This window comes from Anas platyrhynchos, chromosome 2 (genome assembly GCF_047663525.1).
Source record: "Anas platyrhynchos isolate ZD024472 breed Pekin duck chromosome 2, IASCAAS_PekinDuck_T2T, whole genome shotgun sequence".
Classification (NCBI taxonomy): Eukaryota; Metazoa; Chordata; class Aves; order Anseriformes; family Anatidae; genus Anas; species Anas platyrhynchos.
The window spans coordinates 38,524,616-38,538,166 of NC_092588.1; the positions used below are offsets into that span (position 1 = coordinate 38,524,616).

General features: G+C 36.8%; 1 long non-coding RNA gene across 2 annotated transcripts; it reads left to right on the forward strand.

Annotated features, from left to right (window-relative positions):
- The first annotated feature begins 1,531 nt into the window (after positions 1-1,531).
- LOC106014912 (uncharacterized) lies at positions 1,532-13,209 on the forward strand. 2 transcript variants are annotated; one of them, XR_002399049.4, is made up of 6 exons: positions 1,532-1,875; positions 3,248-3,292; positions 5,945-5,978; positions 8,096-8,156; positions 8,598-8,636; positions 11,132-13,209. It is a non-coding gene; the product is annotated as an uncharacterized lncRNA (long non-coding RNA). The 2 variants fall into 2 exon arrangements; XR_011807486.1 differs by lacking the exon at positions 5,945-5,978 and having other exon boundaries at positions 3,248-3,336.
- The last annotated feature ends 342 nt before the right edge of the window (positions 13,210-13,551 follow it).

A 13,551-nucleotide genomic window follows, 5' to 3' on the forward strand; every position in this document is an offset into this window, starting at 1 on the left:
TTCTTCTTCTTCTTCTTCTTCTTCTTCTTCTTCTTCTTCTTCTTCTTCTTCTTCTTTCTTCTTCTTTCTTCTTCTTTCTTCTTCTTTCTTCTTCTTTCTTCTTCTTTCTTCTTCTTCTTTCTTCTTCTTCTTTTACAGAAATGAAAAAACATGTAATTGGGACCTTGTGGGGCCTGAATGGGACTGTGGCACATTCCATCCATCCGGTGGCTGATTCATTTAGATTTCATCATAACAAGTTGATTTTTTTGCCAGTTACCAGCATTTGAATTATGAAAAAAATAGTGATGATTTCATTGTACTTTTTTTTTTTTTCTTTTTACAAAATAATTTTGTTGTAATGACAACAGGCCTATTTGTTTGACTTTACATAAACGACTTTGGAACACAGAATTATCCCATGGATTGTAGTAGTTCAGTGGTTCATCTTCATGAGTCCTAAACTTAACGATTGTCTCTTAAAAGACAAAAACATACTTATCCCATGCAAACATTTTATCCTACACCTCAGATAAAGATCAAGTAGATTCAAATACCGTGCTTAAAGTAAGCAGATGTTTGACCTTATGTCCTGAGGTGAGTAAATTCCATGCATTTTTGTATATATAGCTTAGTCCCTGGCTTTTTCACACAGGAGAATTAGAGGTCTAACTGATGCTCAGTAATGCATGTGATCTCAGCTGAGCTTGAGAAATGCAGGCTTGAACTGAAACTGACCAGGAAGGAATATTGCTTTGCTCAGTCTTGTTTTAAAGTAATTATCTTGATCAGAGTTGGGCACTGGGACAGGCTCCCCAGGGCAGTGGTTACAACACTGAGCCTGTTGGAGTTCAAGAAGTGTTTGAACAATGCTCACAGACACATGGCTTGTTTTTTGGGTGGTCCTGTGCAGATCTGGGGTTGGACTTGATTATCCTTGTGGGTCCCTTTCAACTCATGATATTATGTGAGTATATGATTATAAAAAATATTGAAAGAGATAGAAAAGGTATCTGGCACTAAAACACTTTGGAAATGCACATTATGTATTGGGAATAAATGGAAATAGGCAACATCATTTCACAAGTTTGGTACGCTTAAAATTGATACAAAGAGAAATACATTAATCATTCCCCAAACCTACTTCAAATTATGTGTGTGAAGCACAAGGAAATATTGTTAAAAACACTTTCATAGTTTTCAGGAAATAAAAACCGCTGTCTGCAGTAAAGGATCCTTAACATAATTTTGTCATTTTGTCATGTTCATTATATCCTTTATTTCTGAAAAAAAATGTTTGTATTTTTTTCTTAAAACAAAACAAAACACATTCTTTATTGTGCTCTTTGGAAGTTACTCAGTTAACTGTATCTGATATTTCTTTTTATCCTGTTTTTAACTTTCAATACTATTCAAGAACAAACATTTTCAGTATTACCCTAACACATCTCACAAACTGTTGCCTCTTCATGGAATAGATAGTGAACAGTCTTACAGAAAACAAGCACATTCTGAATGAAGAGCCTTATAAAGTAGCCAAGGAGCACCAGCCCAAGGACTTAAATTGCAGTTACAGCTGATGAACTTGGCTCACAGTGTAGTAAGCAAGCCTTCAATTTGGAACACTAACTAAGAATCTGAATCAATTAAAGTAAATTAGGTAATCCTTGGCTCATTTCCCCAGGTGTGAAAACAAGACAAGCTCTTTGACTTTATTTGAAATGAACAGGTTAAAACAATATGGTCTTTGCATCTGACCATGACTAGGGAGCCACTGCTGAGAGGCAGGCAGCAGAAGGGCAAACAGAGACCCTCAGCAGAGGAGGCTGCCTTCGAGAAGTGATGGAGGGAGGAGGAAAAGGACAGTACAGGGCACTCTTCCAATGGTGGAACAAGGTCAGCAGGAGTTTCTTCTCAGTCCTCTTTTGAACAAGAAAGGAAAGAGATGTTAGAAATCATATATGTTCATAAGAAATTGCAAACTTAAGCAGTTTTTTTTTTTTTTTTTTTTTTTTTTTTTTTTTTTAGCAAATTGCTAGTAACCGTAGGAAGGAGAAGCTACTGGAATCAGAGTGTGATAGTCCAGTAGCAGGCTTTGCCAAGATTTGAAGGATGGAAAAGATTCTTCACTGAATAATTTAGCTCCTTCAACTGCATGGATTATGCATACAAATATTTCCTAGAGCTGCAGTTACTACAGAAAGGTTAAGAATATGCTGAGGAGTAGTTTATATGATAGCAGCCTCTACCGTGAAACAAAGGAAAGAAACCATTTACAATTTTTGAATAATGTCTTTCTTAACTGGACTGAATTTACCCTCAAAACCTCACAGATCCAGAAGGTTTAAATGTCAGCTAGAATCAAATGATATAACTGTAGAATCTCCATGTAGGAACAGCCAACCGTGCAGAGCAGTGTAAAAACTCCCCAAAGGCGCATTTTGGCTCATGTACTTTTCCTGGCGTGTTAAGAGATACAGGAGCTTTAAATGAAGAATTGCTGAGCTTTCAAATAACAAGAAGCCTATCTGTGAATATCAAGGGAAAAAAAAACCAAAACAGTCTTGACTTGGCATGTGCTAAGCAGTGACGACTGTCTCACAACTAACAGCCCCGGTCCAGGTGGTTTTTTTTTTTTTTTTTTTTCAATTTGCAATGGCTTCTATTTTCAGTTAAATAAATTAAAAAAAATTGCACACATATACTCTCACAGTTACCCTGCCAGGAATTTAAATTCAAAGAGATGAGAAGTAGACAGTTTAGATTTAAATAACTAACTGAGGGCTAAGCAGTGCAACGCCAGCTCCCTTAAGGAAACCTACATGTTTGAGATGATCGTATGTATGACTAATAGCTACATAAAATCTTTCCAAGCTTTGCTTCTGTAAATAGCAGCTATAGTAACCCTTGTAGTTTAGTCTTTGGTGGAGCTTATTCCTTGCTTTACTGTAATTATTTTCTTACCAGTGAAAGTGATATGAATAGCATAATTGGCTTTTAAAATCTAAATGCACTGCAGTTGTTTCATACAAGCTGTCTTTGGATACTCTCACTGACTACAGAAACTCTGACATAACCGTTAAAAACCCCTATAACACTACTGCTGTTAAATAACTATTGTGATTTGATACGTGAGAACATACAACTTCTTCTTCCCAAAGCATGATTTATTGCATCCAACATTGTCAATACCTCAGATATGAAATATTAGAAATGAAACTGTTGGCGTTTCACGTACTACAATATTGGCTTTTCATTGTTTCCACAGGTCAACGCTGACTGCTGATCACTCAATTTAAGGAGCCAAGCGTTTGTATCCTCCTCCCCAAATCCACAGAAATTATCAAGGTTATCTTGGTACAGTTCCCTCAATGAATATAAAGATTGATACGCATTTCAGAACAATAACATTTAATCTTCAGTTCAGGTTAATTTAATTTAGTCATACATGTTGACAGTTATTCTGAAGATCAGTGTTTTGACATTGCATTTCCTCTAGATATTTGGAGAGTTTGCTTTGACTCATTTGGAAGAAACCTTGAGGAAGGTCAGCAGTCATAGCTGAAACATCACTTTCTTGAGTGACTGTCAAAATAAATAATTTAGACTAGCATAGGTTATTGAAGTCAGTGTTTCTTTTGCAATATTCTATGTTAATTGAGAAGGCTATGTTACAAAATTTACTTTTGCAAATAAGTTTCAAGGTTACTTTTACCATTCCCCCAGTCACATCTTTCTGGTTAGATAATGTAGAAATAGCCAAGAGTGTTATTACTGTCAGCTTTTTGCTCACCAAAACCTCAGTTCAAAGAGGACACAGGATATTTTTAGGATGCAAAGTTTATATTTACTTTGGCAATATTATGTAAAGTTGGCTTAAGAACTGGGACATCACCTTGTGACCTGAATTTACTGGTCTACCACTGATTTGCCGTTGCCTTGGTAAGAATTGTGGTTAATGTTTTCTTACACTGCACAAGTCCTATGAAGATCAAGAATAACAGAAGAGCTCATATATGACAATAATGGAAGTAATGCAAGCATGCTAGATATGTAGCCGACTGAAAATATATAATGCATTAGAAAGCATTTACTTCCATAACTGTGTATACCAACTGTGTATACAGAAGGATAAAGCAAAGCCATCCTTATCTACTATGATTCCCTAGCTGAATTGACGAAGTGTCTGTTTATATTTGGGCCAGGTTAGAGACGGTGTTTTGATCATGGTTAGATGACTTAAGATCATTTAAGTCTTCAGGAAGACGTCTTACTATACTGTTGTAGAATATTATCCCAGAGACTGATGTTATGTTACTTATTTATATAAATGTTCTCAGACATTAGGATGGTCTGTATAAATACCCTCTACATATGGGATACAGCTACATTAGCAATTTTTCTGAATTTACTATGAAATGTAGCCAGAAACTCTTTAATAGAACTGAATTCTGTCTTTCACTTAAAACAGTGATTAAGCTTAACCTCTCTAAAACTTTATCACTCTTGTGATAAGTAATGAATACCTAACAACTTAGAAGTAATTACTAATTATTTTAAGTTAATGTTTAAATGTATCTTCCTCAAGTAATTTAGGACACCACACCAGCCTTTTATCCAGAAAGAACCTCTGTGCAAAATAATTCTTGAGCTGAAAAACTGCTGAGAGTAATTTAAAAAAGGAATTAGTTTTAAGGAATAATAGAGTCAAAGAATGGTTTGGGTTGGAACGGACCTTAAAGATCCAACCCTCTGATGTGGCAAGGACACCTTCCACTAGATCAGGTTGCTCAAAGCCCCGTCCAACCTGGCCTTGAACACTTCTAAGGATGGGGCAACCACAGCTTCTCTGGGCAAATTTTTCCAGTGTCTCACCCCGTCATGGTGAAGAATTTCTTTTTTGTACCTAATCTAAACATACTCTCCTTTAATATAATGCTGTTATCCCTTTTCCTGTCACTACACTCCCTGATAAAGAATGTCTTCCCATCATTTCTGTAGGCCCCCTTTAAATATTGGAAGGCCACTATTAAGTCTTCCTAGAGCCTTCTTTATTCTAGGCGAAATAATACCAACTTTCTCAGCTTTTCTTCATAGGAGAGGAGCTCCACCCCTTCATGGCCCTCCTCTGGGCCTGCTCCAACAGGTCCATGGCTTTCTTATATTGTGGACCCAAAAGCTGAATGCGGTATTCCTGGTGGGGTCTCGTGAGAGTGGAGTAGAAGGGGAGAATGACCCCTCTCAACCTGCTAGCTATGCTTCTTTTGATACAGCCCAGAATATGGTTAGCTTTCTGGGCTGCAAGTACACATCGCTGGCTCATGTCGAGGTTCTCATACACTGGTACCTACAAGTCCTTCTCAGAGCTACTCACAATCCCAGCCTGTATTCATGCTTGTGTTTGCTCCAGCCCAGGTGTAGGACCTTGCACTTGGCCTTGTTGAACCTCATGATGCTCCCACAGGCACATCTTATCCAGGTTCCTCTGGATGGCATCCCTTCCCTCCAACACATCGACTGCACCACACAGCTTGCAGTCATTGTCAAACTTGCTGAGGGTGCACTCAATCCCACTCTTCATGTCACCAACAAAGATTTTATACAGCGCTGTTCCCAGTACTGACCTCTGAGGAACACCACTTGTCACTGGTCTCCACCTGGACATTGAGCTGTTGACTGCAACACTTTGAGTGTGACCATCCAGCCAATTCCTTACCCACCGAGTGGTCCATCCATCAAATCCATGTCTCTCCAATTTAGAGACAAGTATATAATGTGGGACAGTGTCAAATGCTTTGCACAAGTCCAGGTAGATGATGTCATTTGCTCTTCCCCTGTCCACCAATCCTGTAACCCCTTTGTAGAAGGCCATCAGATTTGTCAGGCACAATCTGCCCTTAGTGAAGCCATGTTAGCTGCCATCATCCACCTCTCTGTTCTCCATGTGCCTTAGCATTGTTTCCAGGAGGATCTGCTCCATGATCTCAACCAGCACAAAGGTGAGTCCAACTGGCCTGTAGTTCCTGGAGAAGTACTTATTCTTTTTCCATAACTGGAAAAATAATTATTTCATTACTGGCTAAAATTAACAGCTTTCATCAAGAAAGAAAGAAAATCAAGAATTGTTTGCTTCCAAATCATATGTTCTCATTAATGTATTGTAATAAAATAATGTGTAAATAAAATGGTTTAGATACCTCAGAAAAACAAGCACTTAATTATGCTTGTATATAATTAAAATTTTTAAAAGCTTACTGAGCCACAAGCAATCCAACCACCATATTAATTTTTTCCCATACTACATGTATGTTTTAAACTCACAGTATTTTTGACCATATGTCTAATAATGAAAAAGTTATTGTCTTATAAGTGGTGAAATTTTTCCTCATGCATCAGATTTTAAATCAGGCAAAAGTTTTCTTCTGTCAAGAAATTAATAACATCTAACCAAAATACCTTCCCATCTCTTTGCTTGTCTACTTACTGCAAAACAGAGCCATCACTTCTTGCAATTTTTTTAGCTTCTTGTCATTTTCTCATAATCAGAGACAATCTGGAGAAAGCACTTGTCTCTTTGGTAGACAGATATATATCCCCTTTTAACCTCTAAGCTGGCTGACTGCATGCTGAATTTCAGCCTTGTAGAACTGAAGGCACATGTTAAAGAGCTGCCATCGCTGTAGCTCATGAAGGAATTTGTGTTGTGGACGGTTACAACACTTGCCAATTACAGCCTCATTCAGAGAGTCCAACTTTCATGAAAAGAAGTAATTATTGCTTTTAGCTGTAGTAAGTGGTCCATTATCATTTACTGAGCTTACTTCCTAAAATTTGGTACAAGTCATCACTTAATTCCTTTACTGACAAGTCAAAAGAGTAAAAAAAAAAAAAAAAAAAAAAAAGGATTAGCTGCAGCATGCAGTAATGTTGGCTTAAAATTCGGTGAAGTTTTTCAGCACAGGTGACTATTTTTATAGTATATAGCCTTGCTCTCCCTTCCTTCCTTTTGCATTTTTGTATGCATTAGTACTTGAAAAGGGTTTCAGCTATGCTTCCTGAAGCAGATGAGAAAATTTAGCAACTTGCATCAATAGTATCCCAATGAACATTAAATCCCTTCCAGGAGGATGAATTTCAGCACAGTTTTAATCAAGCAACAAGGTTTCTTTGAAGGCTCATCAACTTCCAGATGAATTCTATGTTCTTGTGATAGCTGCAACATTTTTCTTAAACCTCAGTAGGGATATGACAGCAATAAGGTTATTCCACATTCGGAATATATAACTCACCTTGAAGTTATACATGATATGTTTCTTCAGTGTTATAAGCTTCATGTATATTTGGTCAACCAAATAGGATTTTTGTGCCTGCAGGAGACTGTGCTTTGTTCAACTTTGTTTGACCTTAATGGTAGGCTTTTTCTTGCTCTAAAAGTGAACAGTGAGATTTACCAGCTGAATGGCTTGAGTTTCACGGATCTGTTGTATACTAGCATGTTTTTCTCCAGCTTCTCAGAGCCTGATATTCTCTAAATTTTGTCTTTCTTTTTCTATTCCTGAATCATTCTGTGTATTAGACAAGACAGGGGTGAGACTTGTCTATAGGGTACTGGTTATATTCCTTAATTTATGCATGCAGACTAGGGATCCAGTCTAAACTTTCAAAGAGGTATGAATAAAGAGGTATGAATACTCTTTGAGTATTTTGTAGGGTATTTTCCTGTACATGTCTGATAAGTGGCTTCCTGCTGATTCATAGCAGCTGTTCTCTGTGTTGGCTAGGACATAAACACATAAGACATAAACCCTTTCTTTTACCAGATAGATTCCACCTATACACGCTGAGTGTCCACTGTAGTTTTATATCTGTAAACTTACCACCCATCTTGCCTTTTTAAAACAATGCCAATATGATCTTTTATAATACTTAGGTTAGTGTCTTTTATTTTCTCTCCTTGAGTTACTGAGCAGTAGCATTTCTCCAAAATACTGCTGTTAATTTTTCAATAGCCAGGTCCACATGAGTGCAACATGATACATTAGGGCCTTTCTCTGTGGAGAAGATTAATTCTCTTTCCTTTTCAGGATTAATTCTCTTTCCTTTGCCTACATTATAGGGATATAATAATGTCCACAAGTACCAGCCTGATGAAGAAAGTACTCCACACTCTTAGCAAGGTAAGATGCCACACCAGTGAATTGCAGCCATATTTACCTACTGCGCTATAATTTGAGGAACATTGTTGCCACTGATCAGTCCAGTTGGAGACAATCAATGACTAACTCAGTAGTCTTGTTGCTTAATTAAAATAAGATTTCCCCCCATCCTTTCTAATAAATTTATGTCCACTGACAGTCAGGCACAGTCATCTTACCATTCAAACACTCTAAGGCACATCCTTAGAAAATCATCCCACAAAACCTCCTAATCTCTTTCCAATGAAATTAATAATTCTAATTTATTTGCAGTATTTTAGGTGCCAGTATTTTCTTTTTTGTGTCTCTTCCCTTGTTATTATTCTGCATGGCCCTCTGGGTGATAGTACTCTCTAATCCTGTATCTCAGTTACTGGTACCAATTACTACCATTCTCAGAATTAACACTTTTTTTTTTTTCAGTTATCCAGGATACTGTGATCAAATCTCTCTTATATTAAGGTAAACGAAAATGGTTAAAGCTGACTTATCTATCATAGCTCACAGGGAGATATGATTTTAAACTGTTTTATTTTAGTTGTGCTGGTTTTAGTCACTAACAGTTGACAGATTTTCTACTGGCACGTAATTTCCTTCATCCTTTCTTAGAACAGTTTGTCATTTTTAGTTTTTCTTTATACTGTTTCTGATTTCTTCCTTCTCCCTCTCTCTCTCTCTCTTTTTTTTTTTTTTTTTTTCTTTTTCCTTGTTGTAGTTCATTTTAATTTTTCTAGCTCTTCTTCTTTAAGTAATTTAATATTTCATTCTCTTCATGGATTTTGGCTGTTACTCTATGCCATTTCCCCCCAAATAATGCTCACAGACTTCTTGTAGGTATCCCTTCTTTAGCTGGTGTAAAAGCCCTCCTAACCCAATACAAAAGTCTTTTAACCATTCTTTAATAATACTTGTGAGTAAATAAATCTTCTGTGGCAACTTTTCCTACAGTAATCTACATCAGGTAGGTGAGACTCTTAACAGTTTAACTTCTTTTTCCAGGCCAGTTAGATGTCACATGAGGCAATTTTAACACTAAGGATCTTTTAAATTTAGGAATGTAAAAATTCCAAACCATAACTTGCATGGGTACCTGTCTTATCTGTTGAGTTTCTGGAAAACAAACAAAACATGACTGTTACAATCCGGTGATTCGTCTCTTTTCCTTTTTTTTTTTTTTTTTTTTTTTTAATTCAAGTCCTAAAATAAATAGATCTTTTATAAGTGTAATTTAACTTAACCTTAGATAGCCTGTGGATATCCCACTTACCTCTTACAATGCACAACTTCGAAAATATAATTGAATATTGGTCCTTCAAAAGATCTTGTTCTGTACCAGTTAGACCTTCATGTTCAGCCTGGTTTAGAAACGTGTTCCAAAAGCCAGAGACCTACAGGGACTTAACCCCAAAGGGCCAAATTAGTGACCAATAGCTTGCTGAAACTGTAGTTCAGACACTGAAAATATAAATTAATTAGAAATTGATATCCACATGGCATCCTCCTTTTCCTGCTTGCTATAATTCCCTGTACTATAAAGGCCAAGCATAAAAGCAAAGGACTGAATCAGGCTTTGTGCTAATTTCTGGAAAGATACCCAAGATTGCCTGAGTTATGTAGGGCAAACTGACAGCAACAGTGACATCTGCAGAGCTGGTACTGTCACTATCAGCAGCACAAATGTGTTCTTGCATCTTTTATGAGTTTAATTCAGCTGAGGATAGAATGGATCTTTTGACAAATTCTGTTCTACAATTACAAGTCTGTTGCTCAAAGAGAAGGCTGTTTCTCAACTGAGAAATCAGAGACTTTGGTCATCTGTAGGCTGAACTGCTACAGTAATTTAACACAGAAGCAAGGAACATATAATCCAATTATGGGAAGTAATATCTAAATCACCCCAATTCCTTTTTTTTTAATGGTTTGCTTTGGAATCCATTAGGACAAAAGGATCTTTATGTATGTAAAATATTAATAAAATGAAAAATTGAAGTGATCATACTTAGTTGTAAGTGAACAAAGTACATTCATTTATGTTCCTTATAAGTATCGTCATTCAGACATTCACTGTCCAGAATATGTTGTCATGGTATCCAATATGACCAAAAAAATAGTAATAACAAATGATGGTGGTTAGGGAAATGTAGCAGATTACTTTTCTGGTTTGATACCTAATGGTGCCTTGAATAGTCAAAGACAAGGACCTGTTTGAGGTGCAGTGGTAACAATGTTCAGAGGGTAAGCTCTGGAAAAGCATGACCTAATGATGCTGAAAATACAGAGAGTAGAACGAATATTAGAGTATTTTTTTCATTGTTTGTTTGCTTGTTTGAGAAATTAATGGATCTTATTAAAAATAGTTTGGATCTCAGCTTCTATATATTAACTGGGTTAACATTTTTGAATTAATATAAGTTATGTAGCCAGATCATATAAGTCAAGATTCTGAGCCTCTGCCTTTAAGGAGACCTTTGGATAAGATTTTGGTTATGTATGAGGTCAAAAAAAAACCCTTTGCAGCCTGTGGCCAGAAACAGGCTGATAGCTCTAGTTTGCTAACATGTGAAAGTATACTGATTTAATTTCAAATGTTATGTTATACTGGGTTAGTTAAGACTGTGATAAAGGAAATGTTTATCAGTCTCTCTGTCTTTTCCTGGCCTGAGACTCAGGACCAAATATGCTGGCCAATATGAAGAATGTAGAATTGCTTTCATATGAATGCCTTGAATGGAGAGATTAGTTGTCTTGAAAGAATTATTTTTTCTGTGACAGATCTTTAGAATTGTTTTCTAGGGTGCTGGGAAATCAGTGGCTAGTCCAAAAGCAAGACAAAGGAGCAGTTAAAAATATCCTTCTCCTTCCAAATCCTGTAGAAAAGATGGCAAGATTAACGTATATGTGGCTGCATAATTTTTTTCTGCTGTCAGTCACCCTTAATCTCTTCCTATCTTTGGCAGGCAGGAAAACACAAGGATTTGAAGGGCCAATTCAAAGAACAGGGTGGCAATCTACTTTGCTTAACTGTAAGACAGAAGCTGTGAATGGAAAAAGGTCTCAAAGATCTGCATATCGCAACCTTTATGTGATGACAGCAGCAACCACATCCTTGCCCAATGAAGCTTTCCATTGGTGTTTTCATAAGAAAGATGATCTCAACCTCACAATCAGAAATGTTTATCTGCTGCTGAGCCAATAACAAACTCAGAGTTTAATGTAGTTACGTCCTTGAGGTCATCCTAATTCAAAATCATCAAAATCTTCCCCCAAAACACCTAAGACTTTTCCTGTCTAGGTTTAGTCATCAGCCATTCTACGTTCCCTCTTCAGTCAATGGAGAAAGACAGACATCTCCTGAAAGCAATTCAGAGAGCTCCTTCAGACAGCAATTTGACCTGTCTTGCTGCATGAACTATATATAGAGCCATGATTTTTAGCTTGGGCAGTATGAACTCATCCTCTTTATGTTCTGGGCTTTGTTTTAGTAGGTAATAAGTGATGAATCTGTGGTGCTATATACTAAAAGCTGAAAGTTCCAGTTTTCTAAAACCTCTCTTGTAAACCCACTGTTAATTGTGGTACAGATCAGAGGAAGACAAAACAAGGCATATACACATAGAGTACATGTCTCCCATAGTATTCACAATCATAACTCTGAATATCATCCTTCCCAACAAACAATGTTTGACTGTGAATGGCATTTTAGAATTTCTGAAGCACTTAGTAAATGGTCAATTCATAAAAGAACAATGTGACAGATTTTGCCCATGTACCCTACATAAAAAAGGGACAACAGCTACTTAAAATGTTTTGCATTTATCATCTTTAGGAAAAAAAAAAAAAAAAAGAATTTGGAATCACTACCCAATCCCATGGGATACTTACTCTGTGTCCAGTGTGACCCTAATTATAATGATAATATAATGAAGAAATGTTCCCTCTCTTCCTGTAGCTGCACAGTGGCAATCTGCAGAAAATTGCCTTCAGCTGTAGATATATGAATCTACGTTTCCGAACAGTGAGCTGTGTTCTCACAACAGCACAAGTTTTTTTAAGGGATCCTTTCATGAACTGTGATTAAGAAAGGAGAATCTCTCATACTGTTAGAAAGCACCAGGCAGCCCAAAGTAACAACCAGATGCCAGCTTAATTTAATATAACTCAAAAAAAAAATCAAAAACCAAAGCAAAACACAAAACCAACAACCCTACCACAAAGCCCAAAAGGGCACTAGCACTGCCAGTAGTGTGGATTATAGATGGTTGTGACCTTATTCCAAATTAAGGTACATAGCAAGCTTGCATACTCCAGTGACACAGTTGCAACTCTGACTAGCAATGTGTGAATATCTTCTTTGTTAGTCAGTATTTCCATGTGCTCATCACTTCTAGAAACTTCCATTTACCACTGTTATATTTTCTAATTCAAACACAGTTTTTTTTTGCTTTTTCTTTTTTTTTTTTTCTTTTTCCACAAATTTCAAGGAAGAGTTCAGCTTTCTCTCTCTCTCCCTCACTCTCTGTCTCATCATGCCAAGTGAAAAATGTTTTTTCCCATAATAATTTATTTTAAAATTTGTTACAATCCTAACACCAATGAAGTAGATGGCAAATAAGGTGACATTTGGCTGGGTGGGAATTCTGAAGTATGCTTCCAAAATTCATTTTGATTTCTTCGGTTTGCGTTGCCGGAGTACTGAGAGCTTCATGCAATTCCATAAGGGAAATTAAAAAAAGAGTCAGAGCTGTGAATTTACATTAGTTCTTACTCTTGAAGCAGTGCCTTATAGCTACATCCTTATAAAAGGCTAGCTTCTCAGTATCAAGGGATTTCTCAGTAATCCTTGTGTGAACAAGTATAAAAATCAAGACATACTCCTCTATTAAGAGCATTCTATATTTTTTTCCCTTTCTGGTTATTGGCATTTTGTCAAGGAAGAGAAGGTCAGTTTTCATTCAGGTAACAAACTAATTTCAGTCAGACTACAAAAATTTAGCACCTAATTGAATATATACTGAGAGCACATGAGCTACCTCCTTTGTGGCCAGCAGGATGGAAGAATATTGCAGAGTTTTTCTAGCTCATTACCAGAAGCCTTGCTGTTGCAATCTCAGTGGATGGAACCTAGCAAGCAGGGAACATCATTACCCAGTCTATCTTCCTGCCTCTGAAGGACAGTAATATTTATTGATTCTCAGGAAGAAATAAAGGGATCTTATAAGCAGAGCAGCAGATGAAATCAGTAGACTATTGACACTGAAAAAGAAAAACATGAAAAGCAGTGTGTCAGCAAAAGGCCTGTGTAGCTCCAGCTGAAGAGTGTAAAGCACCTTTCCAAGCAGGAGAATGGTGAAGAGGGCTTATGAATTTTGCCCTCCTG